The sequence below is a fragment of the Rhinoderma darwinii genome (genome assembly GCF_050947455.1).
Source record: "Rhinoderma darwinii isolate aRhiDar2 chromosome 5 unlocalized genomic scaffold, aRhiDar2.hap1 SUPER_5_unloc_49, whole genome shotgun sequence".
NCBI classification, from domain to species: Eukaryota; Metazoa; Chordata; class Amphibia; order Anura; family Rhinodermatidae; genus Rhinoderma; species Rhinoderma darwinii.
The window spans coordinates 348,926-362,419 of NW_027461808.1; the positions used below are offsets into that span (position 1 = coordinate 348,926).

General features: G+C 47.8%; 8 non-coding genes and 1 pseudogene across 8 annotated transcripts; all 9 read right to left on the bottom strand.

The window, feature by feature from the left end:
- Positions 1 to 930: 930 nt before the first annotated feature.
- On the bottom strand, positions 931 to 1,121 carry LOC142695970 (U2 spliceosomal RNA). Its single transcript, XR_012863979.1, has one exon. It is a non-coding gene; the product is annotated as a U2 spliceosomal RNA (small nuclear RNA).
- A 1,288-nt stretch (positions 1,122 to 2,409) lies between these two features.
- Positions 2,410 to 2,600, bottom strand: LOC142695971 (U2 spliceosomal RNA). The gene has a single exon (XR_012863980.1). It is a non-coding gene; the product is annotated as a U2 spliceosomal RNA (small nuclear RNA).
- A 1,276-nt stretch (positions 2,601 to 3,876) lies between these two features.
- Positions 3,877 to 4,067, bottom strand: LOC142695972 (U2 spliceosomal RNA). The gene has a single exon (XR_012863981.1). It is a non-coding gene; the product is annotated as a U2 spliceosomal RNA (small nuclear RNA).
- A 1,284-nt stretch (positions 4,068 to 5,351) lies between these two features.
- LOC142695974 (U2 spliceosomal RNA) lies at positions 5,352 to 5,542 on the bottom strand. The gene has a single exon (XR_012863983.1). It is a non-coding gene; the product is annotated as a U2 spliceosomal RNA (small nuclear RNA).
- A 1,276-nt stretch (positions 5,543 to 6,818) lies between these two features.
- On the bottom strand, positions 6,819 to 7,009 carry LOC142695975 (U2 spliceosomal RNA). The gene has a single exon (XR_012863984.1). It is a non-coding gene; the product is annotated as a U2 spliceosomal RNA (small nuclear RNA).
- Positions 7,010 to 8,301: 1,292 nt separating this feature from the next.
- Positions 8,302 to 8,469, bottom strand: LOC142696077 (U2 spliceosomal RNA; annotated as a pseudogene).
- A 1,292-nt stretch (positions 8,470 to 9,761) lies between these two features.
- LOC142695977 (U2 spliceosomal RNA) lies at positions 9,762 to 9,952 on the bottom strand. The gene has a single exon (XR_012863985.1). It is a non-coding gene; the product is annotated as a U2 spliceosomal RNA (small nuclear RNA).
- Positions 9,953 to 11,240: 1,288 nt separating this feature from the next.
- On the bottom strand, positions 11,241 to 11,431 carry LOC142695978 (U2 spliceosomal RNA). Its single transcript, XR_012863986.1, has one exon. It is a non-coding gene; the product is annotated as a U2 spliceosomal RNA (small nuclear RNA).
- A 1,300-nt stretch (positions 11,432 to 12,731) lies between these two features.
- LOC142695979 (U2 spliceosomal RNA) lies at positions 12,732 to 12,922 on the bottom strand. The gene has a single exon (XR_012863987.1). It is a non-coding gene; the product is annotated as a U2 spliceosomal RNA (small nuclear RNA).
- Positions 12,923 to 13,494: the final 572 nt, after the last annotated feature.

Consider the following 13,494-nt stretch of genomic DNA (forward strand, 5'->3'; position numbering starts at 1 on the left):
CAGTACTGACCAACACTGCCTGGGCCCAGGCTTTTATCTCTGAGGCCCCATTATGATGTCAGAAAGCTGGCTCTGGAATCCTGAGGGCTCCACTATGACACGTGCAAAGTTCCGTCTGAACTTTATATAAGACGGTGAGGCTCAGTCAGTCACTCAGTGTTGCCTGAGAGGGCAACACTGCAACAGCCGGCCGCCAGGCTGTCTTTTTTTTGCACAGCTAGTTGCCTCCAGGAGGCCACAAGAGGGAGACAAGGGACTGCAAAATGGAAAATAGGCATCCACCAACTTTACAGACAACTTCTCCTTGCTCCTACAACCTCCATCCTTGCACAGTTTGTTATTCTTCTAGGTAACATAGTAACAAATCCAAATTGCTGCTCTCTTTGTAGGCAAGCAAGGCTTTGTTGCAACTGCAATTCTTACTTCTTCTTGAAATGTAGGGACGACAGTACATTCCATCACATCCATCTAGTGTACACAGGTAGGTCCATTGTGGCGGGCAGGCGAGCGGGCGGGCTGCTTTATTGGCTGTTTGCTGTTCCCCTACTCCACTCCACTATTTGACTGTTGTGCTGCATCAATCAATCAATCAATCAATCAATCAATCAATCAATCAATCAATCAATCAATCAGTGGCTGGCTCAGGTGCAGCTCTTTAACTTACCTAAAAGGGAGGGCGGAGAGAAGACAAGGAAGGTGAATGAGGTGTTCCAATGTGAAATGCCGGAAACACAGAAACACAGACGACACACAACAAGAGGTGGCAATCTATTCATTAATTGCATTTAATCAATGAGCTCATTATCACTCATGCATTGTCCAACAGGTGTTGAAATAATGGGATTAAAAGGGGAGATCCCTTCAGAAAGACAGAAACAATAGCAAAGACAAAAAACACTTTTGGAATCTGCTTTTAGTCAACACATAAGGAAAGGGTGCACCGGTCCTGGAAATACTGCAATACCAGGTCAATGCGTGGAGTGGACAGAGCAAGCTCTATTTCCATCTCCCTGTTCTAAAAATCCATTTAATATATGGTCCCCAGATAGGGGACGTATCAGATATTAAACTGATAAGAACAGATACTACACTTGATCTTAGCCAAAAGGCCGAGAAGCGATAACCCGAACGGGCCGCGCGTTGCCCGAGCCTGCCCGATACTGCTGTTCAGCCCTTGCAGCGATTCAGCCTACTTCTAGGCAATTCCATGGGGCCCTGCAGGCTCACACACTCACAGCTACACGGGAGGTGAATAAAGGCCGGAGAGGAAGCCAGACAGGATTTGCTTCTTTTGCTTGCACCACAATGCAGTGCTGAAAGAGGAGGAATCTACATAAAAACGCCTTCCTGGCAACGCCCAAATGCCCTGCTGCCATGCAGATAAACACTGGCAGCGGCAGCAAGTGCATGCCCACAGCCACCCCTTGTTCCTTCACACCTTGTATCAGCTGTAATCCAGTCCAGTCCAGTGCTGCCTGCTGAGCAGCACTGACCAACACTGCCTGGGCCCAGGCTTTTATCTCTGAGGCCCCATTATGATGTCAGAAAGCTGGCTCTGGAATCCTGAGGGCTCCACTATGACACGTGCAAAGTTCCGTCTGAACTTTATATAAGACGGTGAGGCTCAGTCAGTCACTCAGTGTTGCCTGAGAGGGCAACACTGCAACAGCCGGCCGCCAGGCTGTCTTTTTTTTGCACAGCTAGTTGCCTCCAGGAGGCCACAAGAGGGAGACAAGGGACTGCAAAATGGAAAATAGGCATCCACCAACTTTACAGACAACTTCTCCTTGCTCCTACAACCTCCATCCTTGCACAGTTTGTTATTCTTCTAGGTAACATAGTAACAAATCCAAATTGCTGCTCTCTTTGTAGGCAAGCAAGGCTTTGTTGCAACTGCAATTCTTACTTCTTCTTGAAATGTAGGGACGACAGTACATTCCATCACATCCATCTAGTGTACACAGGTAGGTCCATTGTGGCGGGCAGGCGAGCGGGCGGGCTGCTTTATTGGCTGTTTGCTGTTCCCCTACTCCACTCCACTATTTGACTGTTGTGCTGCATCAATCAATCAATCAATCAATCAATCAATCAATCAATCAATCAATCAATCAGTGGCTGGCTCAGGTGCAGCTCTTTAACTTACCTAAAAGGGAGGGCGGAGAGAAGACAAGGAAGGTGAATGAGGTGTTCCAATGTGAAATGCCGGAAACACAGAAACACAGACGACACACAACAAGAGGTGGCAATCTATTCATTAATTGCATTTAATCAATGAGCTCATTATCACTCATGCATTGTCCAACAGGTGTTGAAATAATGGGATTAAAAGGGGAGATCCCTTCAGAAAGACAGAAACAATAGCAAAGACAAAAAACACTTTTGGAATCTGCTTTTAGTCAACACATAAGGAAAGGGTGCACCGGTCCTGGAAATACTGCAATACCAGGTCAATGCGTGGAGTGGACAGAGCAAGCTCTATTTCCATCTCCCTGTTCTAAAAATCCATTTAATATATGGTCCCCAGATAGGGGACGTATCAGATATTAAACTGATAAGAACAGATACTACACTTGATCTTAGCCAAAAGGCCGAGAAGCGATAACCCGAACGGGCCGCGCGTTGCCCGAGCCTGCCCGATACTGCTGTTCAGCCCTTGCAGCGATTCAGCCTACTTCTAGGCAATTCCATGGGGCCCTGCAGGCTCACACACTCACAGCTACACGGGAGGTGAATAAAGGCCGGAGAGGAAGCCAGACAGGATTTGCTTCTTTTGCTTGCACCACAATGCAGTGCTGAAAGAGGAGGAATCTACATAAAAACGCCTTCCTGGCAACGCCCAAATGCCCTGCTGCCATGCAGATAAACACTGGCAGCGGCAGCAAGTGCATGCCCACAGCCACCCCTTGTTCCTTCACACCTTGTATCAGCTGTAATCCAGTCCAGTCCAGTGCTGCCTGCTGAGCAGCACTGACCAACACTGCCTGGGCCCAGGCTTTTATCTCTGAGGCCCCATTATGATGTCAGAAAGCTGGCTCTGGAATCCTGAGGGCTCCACTATGACACGTGCAAAGTTCCGTCTGAACTTTATATAAGACGGTGAGGCTCAGTCAGTCACTCAGTGTTGCCTGAGAGGGCAACACTGCAACAGCCGGCCGCCAGGCTGTCTTTTTTTTGCACAGCTAGTTGCCTCCAGGAGGCCACAAGAGGGAGACAAGGGACTGCAAAATGGAAAATAGGCATCCACCAACTTTACAGACAACTTCTCCTTGCTCCTACAACCTCCATCCTTGCACAGTTTGTTATTCTTCTAGGTAACATAGTAACAAATCCAAATTGCTGCTCTCTTTGTAGGCAAGCAAGGCTTTGTTGCAACTACAATTCTTACTTCTTCTTGAAATGTAGGGACGACAGTACATTCCATCACATCCATCTAGTGTACACAGGTAGGTCCATTGTGGCGGGCAGGCGAGCGGGCGGGCTGCTTTATTGGCTGTTTGCTGTTCCCCTACTCCACTCCACTATTTGACTGTTGTGCTGCATCAATCAATCAATCAATCAATCAATCAATCAATCAATCAGTGGCTGGCTCAGGTGCAGCTCTTTAACTTACCTAAAAGGGAGGGCGGAGAGAAGACAAGGAAGGTGAATGAGTTGTTCCAATGTGAAATGCCGGAAACACAGAAACACAGACGACACACAACAAGAGGTGGCAATCTATTCATTAATTGCATTTAATCAATGAGCTCATTATCACTCATGCATTGTCCAACAGGTGTTGAAATAATGGGATTAAAAGGGGAGATCCCTTCAGAAAGACAGAAACAATAGCAAAGACAAAAAACACTTTTGGAATCTGCTTTTAGTCAACACATAAGGAAAGGGTGCACCGGTCCTGGAAATACTGCAATACCAGGTCAATGCGTGGAGTGGACAGAGCAAGCTCTATTTCCATCTCCCTGTTCTAAAAATCCATTTAATATATGGTCCCCAGATAGGGGACGTATCAGATATTAAACTGATAAGAACAGATACTACACTTGATCTTAGCCAAAAGGCCGAGAAGCGATAACCCGAACGGGCCGCGCGTTGCCCGAGCCTGCCCGATACTGCTGTTCAGCCCTTGCAGCGATTCAGCCTACTTCTAGGCAATTCCATGGGGCCCTGCAGGCTCACACACTCACAGCTACACGGGAGGTGAATAAAGGCCGGAGAGGAAGCCAGACAGGATTTGCTTCTTTTGCTTGCACCACAATGCAGTGCTGAAAGAGGAGGAATCTACATAAAAACGCCTTCCTGGCAACGCCCAAATGCCCTGCTGCCATGCAGATAAACACTGGCAGCGGCAGCAAGTGCATGCCCACAGCCACCCCTTGTTCCTTCACACCTTGTATCAGCTGTAATCCAGTCCAGTCCAGTGCTGCCTGCTGAGCAGCACTGACCAACACTGCCTGGGCCCAGGCTTTTATCTCTGAGGCCCCATTATGATGTCAGAAAGCTGGCTCTGGAATCCTGAGGGCTCCACTATGACACGTGCAAAGTTCCGTCTGAACTTTATATAAGACGGTGAGGCTCAGTCAGTCACTCAGTGTTGCCTGAGAGGGCAACACTGCAACAGCCGGCCGCCAGGCTGTCTTTTTTTTGCACAGCTAGTTGCCTCCAGGAGGCCACAAGAGGGAGACAAGGGACTGCAAAATGGAAAATAGGCATCCACCAACTTTACAGACAACTTCTCCTTGCTCCTACAACCTCCATCCTTGCACAGTTTGTTATTCTTCTAGGTAACATAGTAACAAATCCAAATTGCTGCTCTCTTTGTAGGCAAGCAAGGCTTTGTTGCAACTACAATTCTTACTTCTTCTTGAAATGTAGGGACGACAGTACATTCCATCACATCCATCTAGTGTACACAGGTAGGTCCATTGTGGCGGGCAGGCGAGCGGGCGGGCTGCTTTATTGGCTGTTTGCTGTTCCCCTACTCCACTCCACTATTTGACTGTTGTGCTGCATCAATCAATCAATCAATCAATCAATCAATCAATCAATCAATCAATCAGTGGCTGGCTCAGGTGCAGCTCTTTAACTTACCTAAAAGGGAGGGCGGAGAGAAGACAAGGAAGGTGAATGAGGTGTTCCAATGTGAAATGCCGGAAACACAGAAACACAGACGACACACAACAAGAGGTGGCAATCTATTCATTAATTGCATTTAATCAATGAGCTCATTATCACTCATGCATTGTCCAACAGGTGTTGAAATAATGGGATTAAAAGGGGAGATCCCTTCAGAAAGACAGAAACAATAGCAAAGACAAAAAACACTTTTGGAATCTGCTTTTAGTCAACACATAAGGAAAGGGTGCACCGGTCCTGGAAATACTGCAATACCAGGTCAATGCGTGGAGTGGACAGAGCAAGCTCTATTTCCATCTCCCTGTTCTAAAAATCCATTTAATATATGGTCCCCAGATAGGGGACGTATCAGATATTAAACTGATAAGAACAGATACTACACTTGATCTTAGCCAAAAGGCCGAGAAGCGATAACCCGAACGGGCCGCGCGTTGCCCGAGCCTGCCCGATACTGCTGTTCAGCCCTTGCAGCGATTCAGCCTACTTCTAGGCAATTCCATGGGGCCCTGCAGGCTCACACACTCACAGCTACACGGGAGGTGAATAAAGGCCGGAGAGGAAGCCAGACAGGATTTGCTTCTTTTGCTTGCACCACAATGCAGTGCTGAAAGAGGAGGAATCTACATAAAAACGCCTTCCTGGCAACGCCCAAATGCCCTGCTGCCATGCAGATAAACACTGGCAGCGGCAGCAAGTGCATGCCCACAGCCACCCCTTGTTCCTTCACACCTTGTATCAGCTGTAATCCAGTCCAGTCCAGTGCTGCCTGCTGAGCAGCACTGACCAACACTGCCTGGGCCCAGGCTTTTATCTCTGAGGCCCCATTATGATGTCAGAAAGCTGGCTCTGGAATCCTGAGGGCTCCACTATGACACGTGCAAAGTTCCGTCTGAACTTTATATAAGACGGTGAGGCTCAGTCAGTCACTCAGTGTTGCCTGAGAGGGCAACACTGCAACAGCCGGCCGCCAGGCTGTCTTTTTTTTGCACAGCTAGTTGCCTCCAGGAGGCCACAAGAGGGAGACAAGGGACTGCAAAATGGAAAATAGGCATCCACCAACTTTACAGACAACTTCTCCTTGCTCCTACAACCTCCATCCTTGCACAGTTTGTTATTCTTCTAGGTAACATAGTAACAAATCCAAATTGCTGCTCTCTTTGTAGGCAAGCAAGGCTTTGTTGCAACTGCAATTCTTACTTCTTCTTGAAATGTAGGGACGACAGTACATTCCATCACATCCATCTAGTGTACACAGGTAGGTCCATTGTGGCGGGCAGGCGAGCGGGCGGGCTGCTTTATTGGCTGTTTGCTGTTCCCCTACTCCACTCCACTATTTGACTGTTGTGCTGCATCAATCAATCAATCAATCAATCAATCAATCAATCAATCAGTGGCTGGCTCAGGTGCAGCTCTTTAACTTACCTAAAAGGGAGGGCGGAGAGAAGACAAGGAAGGTGAATGAGGTGTTCCAATGTGAAATGCCGGAAACACAGAAACACAGACGACACACAACAAGAGGTGGCAATCTATTCATTAATTGCATTTAATCAATGAGCTCATTATCACTCATGCATTGTCCAACAGGTGTTGAAATAATGGGATTAAAAGGGGAGTTCCCTTCAGAAAGACAGAAACAATAGCAAAGACAAAAAACACTTTTGGAATCTGCTTTTAGTCAACACATAAGGAAAGGGTGCACCGGTCCTGGAAATACTGCAATACCAGGTCAATGCGTGGAGTGGACAGAGCAAGCTCTATTTCCATCTCCCTGTTCTAAAAATCCATTTAATATATGGTCCCCAGATAGGGGACGTATCAGATATTAAACTGATAAGAACAGATACTACACTTGATCTTAGCCAAAAGGCCGAGAAGCGATAACCCGAACGGGCCGCGCGTTGCCCGAGCCTGCCCGATACTGCTGTTCAGCCCTTGCAGCGATTCAGCCTACTTCTAGGCAATTCCATGGGGCCCTGCAGGCTCACACACTCACAGCTACACGGGAGGTGAATAAAGGCCGGAGAGGAAGCCAGACAGGATTTGCTTCTTTTGCTTGCACCACAATGCAGTGCTGAAAGAGGAGGAATCTACATAAAAACGCCTTCCTGGCAACGCCCAAATGCCCTGCTGCCATGCAGATAAACACTGGCAGCGGCAGCAAGTGCATGCCCACAGCCACCCCTTGTTCCTTCACACCTTGTATCAGCTGTAATCCAGTCCAGTCCAGTGCTGCCTGCTGAGCAGCACTGACCAACACTGCCTGGGCCCAGGCTTTTATCTCTGAGGCCCCATTATGATGTCAGAAAGCTGGCTCTGGAATCCTGAGGGCTCCACTATGACACGTGCAAAGTTCCGTCTGAACTTTATATAAGACGGTGAGGCTCAGTCAGTCACTCAGTGTTGCCTGAGAGGGCAACACTGCAACAGCCGGCCGCCAGGCTGTCTTTTTTTTGCACAGCTAGTTGCCTCCAGGAGGCCACAAGAGGGAGACAAGGGACTGCAAAATGGAAAATAGGCATCCACCAACTTTACAGACAACTTCTCCTTGCTCCTACAACCTCCATCCTTGCACAGTTTGTTATTCTTCTAGGTAACATAGTAACAAATCCAAATTGCTGCTCTCTTTGTAGGCAAGCAAGGCTTTGTTGCAACTGCAATTCTTACTTCTTCTTGAAATGTAGGGACGACAGTACATTCCATCACATCCATCTAGTGTACACAGGTAGGTCCATTGTGGCGGGCAGGCGAGCGGGCGGGCTGCTTTATTGGCTGTTTGCTGTTCCCCTACTCCACTCCACTATTTGACTGTTGTGCTGCATCAATCAATCAATCAATCAATCAATCAATCAATCAATCAATCAATCAATCAATCAGTGGCTGGCTCAGGTGCAGCTCTTTAACTTACCTAAAAGGGAGGGCGGAGAGAAGACAAGGAAGGTGAATGAGGTGTTCCAATGTGAAATGCCGGAAACACAGAAACACAGACGACACACAACAAGAGGTGGCAATCTATTCATTAATTGCATTTAATCAATGAGCTCATTATCACTCATGCATTGTCCAACAGGTGTTGAAATAATGGGATTAAAAGGGGAGATCCCTTCAGAAAGACAGAAACAATAGCAAAGACAAAAAACACTTTTGGAATCTGCTTTTAGTCAACACATAAGGAAAGGGTGCACCGGTCCTGGAAATACTGCAATACCAGGTCAATGCGTGGAGTGGACAGAGCAAGCTCTATTTCCATCTCCCTGTTCTAAAAATCCATTTAATAATCAGATATTAAACTGATAAGAACAGATACTACACTTGATCTTAGCCAAAAGGCCGAGAAGCGATAACCCGAACGGGCCGCGCGTTGCCCGAGCCTGCCCGATACTGCTGTTCAGCCCTTGCAGCGATTCAGCCTACTTCTAGGCAATTCCATGGGGCCCTGCAGGCTCACACACTCACAGCTACACGGGAGGTGAATAAAGGCCGGAGAGGAAGCCAGACAGGATTTGCTTCTTTTGCTTGCACCACAATGCAGTGCTGAAAGAGGAGGAATCTACATAAAAACGCCTTCCTGGCAACGCCCAAATGCCCTGCTGCCATGCAGATAAACACTGGCAGCGGCAGCAAGTGCATGCCCACAGCCACCCCTTGTTCCTTCACACCTTGTATCAGCTGTAATCCAGTCCAGTCCAGTGCTGCCTGCTGAGCAGCACTGACCAACACTGCCTGGGCCCAGGCTTTTATCTCTGAGGCCCCATTATGATGTCAGAAAGCTGGCTCTGGAATCCTGAGGGCTCCACTATGACACGTGCAAAGTTCCGTCTGAACTTTATATAAGACGGTGAGGCTCAGTCAGTCACTCAGTGTTGCCTGAGAGGGCAACACTGCAACAGCCGGCCGCCAGGCTGTCTTTTTTTTGCACAGCTAGTTGCCTCCAGGAGGCCACAAGAGGGAGACAAGGGACTGCAAAATGGAAAATAGGCATCCACCAACTTTACAGACAACTTCTCCTTGCTCCTACAACCTCCATCCTTGCACAGTTTGTTATTCTTCTAGGTAACATAGTAACAAATCCAAATTGCTGCTCTCTTTGTAGGCAAGCAAGGCTTTGTTGCAACTGCAATTCTTACTTCTTCTTGAAATGTAGGGACGACAGTACATTCCATCACATCCATCTAGTGTACACAGGTAGGTCCATTGTGGCGGGCAGGCGAGCGGGCGGGCTGCTTTATTGGCTGTTTGCTGTTCCCCTACTCCACTCCACTATTTGACTGTTGTGCTGCATCAATCAATCAATCAATCAATCAATCAATCAATCAATCAATCAATCAATCAATCAGTGGCTGGCTCAGGTGCAGCTCTTTAACTTACCTAAAAGGGAGGGCGGAGAGAAGACAAGGAAGGTGAATGAGGTGTTCCAATGTGAAATGCCGGAAACACAGAAACACAGACGACACACAACAAGAGGTGGCAATCTATTCATTAATTGCATTTAATCAATGAGCTCATTATCACTCATGCATTGTCCAACAGGTGTTGAAATAATGGGATTAAAAGGGGAGATCCCTTCAGAAAGACAGAAACAATAGCAAAGACAAAAAACACTTTTGGAATCTGCTTTTAGTCAACACATAAGGAAAGGGTGCACCGGTCCTGGAAATACTGCAATACCAGGTCAATGCGTGGAGTGGACAGAGCAAGCTCTATTTCCATCTCCCTGTTCTAAAAATCCATTTAATATATGGTCCCCAGATAGGGGACGTATCAGATATTAAACTGATAAGAACAGATACTACACTTGATCTTAGCCAAAAGGCCGAGAAGCGATAACCCGAACGGGCCGCGCGTTGCCCGAGCCTGCCCGATACTGCTGTTCAGCCCTTGCAGCGATTCAGCCTACTTCTAGGCAATTCCATGGGGCCCTGCAGGCTCACACACTCACAGCTACACGGGAGGTGAATAAAGGCCGGAGAGGAAGCCAGACAGGATTTGCTTCTTTTGCTTGCACCACAATGCAGTGCTGAAAGAGGAGGAATCTACATAAAAACGCCTTCCTGGCAACGCCCAAATGCCCTGCTGCCATGCAGATAAACACTGGCAGCGGCAGCAAGTGCATGCCCACAGCCACCCCTTGTTCCTTCACACCTTGTATCAGCTGTAATCCAGTCCAGTCCAGTGCTGCCTGCTGAGCAGCACTGACCAACACTGCCTGGGCCCAGGCTTTTATCTCTGAGGCCCCATTATGATGTCAGAAAGCTGGCTCTGGAATCCTGAGGGCTCCACTATGACACGTGCAAAGTTCCGTCTGAACTTTATATAAGACGGTGAGGCTCAGTCAGTCACTCAGTGTTGCCTGAGAGGGCAACACTGCAACAGCCGGCCGCCAGGCTGTCTTTTTTTTGCACAGCTAGTTGCCTCCAGGAGGCCACAAGAGGGAGACAAGGGACTGCAAAATGGAAAATAGGCATCCACCAACTTTACAGACAACTTCTCCTTGCTCCTACAACCTCCATCCTTGCACAGTTTGTTATTCTTCTAGGTAACATAGTAACAAATCCAAATTGCTGCTCTCTTTGTAGGCAAGCAAGGCTTTGTTGCAACTGCAATTCTTACTTCTTCTTGAAATGTAGGGACGACAGTACATTCCATCACATCCATCTAGTGTACACAGGTAGGTCCATTGTGGCGGGCAGGCGAGCGGGCGGGCTGCTTTATTGGCTGTTTGCTGTTCCCCTACTCCACTCCACTATTTGACTGTTGTGCTGCATCAATCAATCAATCAATCAATCAATCAATCAATCAATCAATCAATCAATCAATCAATCAGTGGCTGGCTCAGGTGCAGCTCTTTAACTTACCTAAAAGGGAGGGCGGAGAGAAGACAAGGAAGGTGAATGAGGTGTTCCAATGTGAAATGCCGGAAACACAGACGACACACAACAAGAGGTGGCAATCTATTCATTAATTGCATTTAATCAATGAGCTCATTATCACTCATGCATTGTCCAACAGGTGTTGAAATAATGGGATTAAAAGGGGAGATCCCTTCAGAAAGACAGAAACAATAGCAAAGACAAAAAACACTTTTGGAATCTGCTTTTAGTCAACACATAAGGAAAGGGTGCACCGGTCCTGGAAATACTGCAATACCAGGTCAATGCGTGGAGTGGACAGAGCAAGCTCTATTTCCATCTCCCTGTTCTAAAAATCCATTTAATATATGGTCCCCAGATAGGGGACGTATCAGATATTAAACTGATAAGAACAGATACTACACTTGATCTTAGCCAAAAGGCCGAGAAGCGATAACCCGAACGGGCCGCGCGTTGCCCGAGCCTGCCCGATACTGCTGTTCAGCCCTTGCAGCGATTCAGCCTACTTCTAGGCAATTCCATGGGGCCCTGCAGGCTCACACACTCACAGCTACACGGGAGGTGAATAAAGGCCGGAGAGGAAGCCAGACAGGATTTGCTTCTTTTGCTTGCACCACAATGCAGTGCTGAAAGAGGAGGAATCTACATAAAAACGCCTTCCTGGCAACGCCCAAATGCCCTGCTGCCATGCAGATAAACACTGGCAGCGGCAGCAAGTGCATGCCCACAGCCACCCCTTGTTCCTTCACACCTTGTATCAGCTGTAATCCAGTCCAGTCCAGTGCTGCCTGCTGAGCAGCACTGACCAACACTGCCTGGGCCCAGGCTTTTATCTCTGAGGCCCCATTATGATGTCAGAAAGCTGGCTCTGGAATCCTGAGGGCTCCACTATGACACGTGCAAAGTTCCGTCTGAACTTTATATAAGACGGTGAGGCTCAGTCAGTCACTCAGTGTTGCCTGAGAGGGCAACACTGCAACAGCCGGCCGCCAGGCTGTCTTTTTTTTGCACAGCTAGTTGCCTCCAGGAGGCCACAAGAGGGAGACAAGGGACTGCAAAATGGAAAATAGGCATCCACCAACTTTACAGACAACTTCTCCTTGCTCCTACAACCTCCATCCTTGCACAGTTTGTTATTCTTCTAGGTAACATAGTAACAAATCCAAATTGCTGCTCTCTTTGTAGGCAAGCAAGGCTTTGTTGCAACTGCAATTCTTACTTCTTCTTGAAATGTAGGGACGACAGTACATTCCATCACATCCATCTAGTGTACACAGGTAGGTCCATTGTGGCGGGCAGGCGAGCGGGCGGGCTGCTTTATTGGCTGTTTGCTGTTCCCCTACTCCACTCCACTATTTGACTGTTGTGCTGCATCAATCAATCAATCAATCAATCAATCAATCAATCAATCAATCAATCAATCAATCAATCAATCAGTGGCTGGCTCAGGTGCAGCTCTTTAACTTACCTAAAAGGGAGGGCGGAGAGAAGACAAGGAAGGTGAATGAGGTGTTCCAATGTGAAATGCCGGAAACACAGAAACACAGACGACACACAACAAGAGGTGGCAATCTATTCATTAATTGCATTTAATCAATGAGCTCATTATCACTCATGCATTGTCCAACAGGTGTTGAAATAATGGGATTAAAAGGGGAGATCCCTTCAGAAAGACAGAAACAATAGCAAAGACAAAAAACACTTTTGGAATCTGCTTTTAGTCAACACATAAGGAAAGGGTGCACCGGTCCTGGAAATACTGCAATACCAGGTCAATGCGTGGAGTGGACAGAGCAAGCTCTATTTCCATCTCCCTGTTCTAAAAATCCATTTAATATATGGTCCCCAGATAGGGGACGTATCAGATATTAAACTGATAAGAACAGATACTACACTTGATCTTAGCCAAAAGGCCGAGAAGCGATAACCCGAACGGGCCGCGCGTTGCCCGAGCCTGCCCGATACTGCTGTTCAGCCCTTGCAGCGATTCAGCCTACTTCTAGGCAATTCCATGGGGCCCTGCAGGCTCACACACTCACAGCTACACGGGAGGTGAATAAAGGCCGGAGAGGAAGCCAGACAGGATTTGCTTCTTTTGCTTGCACCACAATGCAGTGCTGAAAGAGGAGGAATCTACATAAAAACGCCTTCCTGGCAACGCCCAAATGCCCTGCTGCCATGCAGATAAACACTGGCAGCGGCAGCAAGTGCATGCCCACAGCCACCCCTTGTTCCTTCACACCTTGTATCAGCTGTAATCCAGTCCAGTCCAGTGCTGCCTGCTGAGCAGCACTGACCAACACTGCCTGGGCCCAGGCTTTTATCTCTGAGGCCCCATTATGATGTCAGAAAGCTGGCTCTGGAATCCTGAGGGCTCCACTATGACACGTGCAAAGTTCCGTCTGAACTTTATATAAGACGGTGAGGCTCAGTCAGTCACTCAGTGTTGCCTGAGAGGGCAACACTGCAACAGCTGGCCGCCAGGCTGTCTTTTTTT